The sequence below is a fragment of the Octopus bimaculoides genome, chromosome 13 (assembly GCF_001194135.2).
Source record: "Octopus bimaculoides isolate UCB-OBI-ISO-001 chromosome 13, ASM119413v2, whole genome shotgun sequence".
NCBI lineage: Eukaryota > Metazoa > Mollusca > Cephalopoda > Octopoda > Octopodidae > Octopus > Octopus bimaculoides.
The window spans coordinates 32,594,188-32,596,479 of record NC_068993.1 but is presented as its reverse complement, the minus strand read 5'-3'; positions in this window follow the sequence as shown (position 1 = coordinate 32,596,479).

Genomic DNA, 2,292 nt, shown 5'->3' with positions numbered 1-2,292 from the left:
GAGCCTACGCTCTACAACAGAAAGGAACACGAGAAAATAAACATACATGAAAAAGTAAACATACATCAGGCTGATAACATCATAAGACTTGGAAGGCAGCTCCTTGAGCAACACTCTTTGTCTGAAAACCTAGAATACATGCCCAAAGAAGTTGCTCAACTCTACCGTAACATATCATCAGATGAAAGGATGAGTCTATGTGAGCAGAAGACTATACATGGATATGTTAGCAGAAAGCTCTGTGATGATAGTAACAGTGACCATCAAAGTAGTCTATCATTGAACAACAATCGGATTACTACCTCCTACTTTGAAGGGTATGCGTTTGCAATCCAGGAACAAGAAATATCAACAGAATAACTACATAAAACGTACAAATTTGCACATACATACATATATACAAACAAACAAACAAAAATACCCTGCTGTTGATGTCGAAATTCCAATGAAGGGGCCTTGGATCTAGGTTAGGAACTGATTCTTTCTCTATTGGCAAGAAATCTCGAAATAAACTGAATAATGACATACATACATGCCCCAGCATGAGGTGTAGAAGAGCAACATTCTTTGTCTGATAACCTAGAATACATGCCCAAAGAAGTCGCACGACTCTACCGCAACGTAATATCAGATGAAAGGATGAGCAGAAGACTAAGCATGGATATGTTAGTTGAAAGCTCTGAGATGATAGTAACATCAATTATCAAAGCAGTTTATCATGGAGCAATATCCGGACTACTACCTCTCACTTTGCAATCCAGGGACAGGAAATATCAACCATGTACCTGCTGCACAAAAGGGATAGAGATGCAGGAAAAGCAGTAAAATGTGACAACGGATGCAGACTTTGTGGAGTTCATACTGAAGATATCACTCACGTCATAAGCAGTTGTCCGAAAATGTCATCACGGTTTAATCTATTGATGAGACATGATGTTGTTGTTAGGAGACTCTATAATGAAATCCATCAGAAGGATAACCTCGAGGACAAAGAAATAAGAACCCTCGATATGGTAGACGTCATAACCACCCATAATAAAAAGGACTACTGGTAGAATGTGCCGGTGAAAACCTCACCAGAATGTAAGCACAACAGACCTGATATAAAGATTTGGGAAAGAGAAGAAAGACTGTGCACAGTTGTAGGAATTAGTTACCCAGCAGATGTTATAAAGCAGGAAAAAGTCAGTGAAAGTCACTGAAAGAGAAAAAAATCAGATCAGTGAAAAAGAGAACACCTAGGCTGAACTATTGAGAAATTTACAGTTATTCTATCCAGATTACAAGTTCAGGTTTATACATGTAATTATTGGGGCCCTGGGATATGTAACACACTGCCTAAATACCAATCTTGAGAAATTAGGCTTCTCAAAACCAGAAAGGAGAATGCTAATTCGAAGACTACAGATCCAGTCCATCACTGGAACTGTAAAAATCATTAAAACTTTCCAGAATTTATAATTTAAATATATATGAACATGTCTAGATACACAAATATATGCATGAGAATATATACACAAAGCAAAACATACAAATCTGCACATACATACATACATACATACATACATACATACATACATACATACATACATACATACATACATACAAATAAAAATACCCTGTTGTTGATGTTGAAATTCCAAGGAAGAAGTCTTGGATCTTGGTTAGAAACCAAATCTTTCTCTATTGGCAAGAAATCTTGAAATAAGCTGAATAATGACACATACATACATACATACATACATACATACATGTTGTTGATATTGGAATTCCAACCAAGGAGCCTTGCATGTATATATATATATATATAAATGACGTCTGTGTAGAGATAGTTCGAGTGTTATCTATAAATCATTTCAGAAATTAAATCAATGTCCCTTTGTCTAAGTCGATCGAGTATTGAAGCACGTTTTTAATATAGATCAATAGACTGAGTTCAGAATTACGGGGCAGATATCGAACCTGGTTCAGACAGATTTAAAGGTTATCACATTTTGCCCCCAACACCTTCGTAGTTCTAACTTAATATGAACCGTGGAGGGGATGACAGCGGTGGTGGTGGTGGTGGTGGTGGTGGCGATGCTTGTGCTGATGGTGATAGTAGTGTTGTAGTTGTTGTTGAGTGTGATGATGATGATGCTTTTTGTGTTGGTGACAGTATTGGTTTTGTTGTTCTGTTATCGTCATTCCATATAAACAACGAGAGAGCCACTATGTGGAGCGTCGGTAACTTCAGAATGGGACGAAAGTAATTCTGAATAAAATGGCAGGAAAGTTACAAGTAAAACTTCT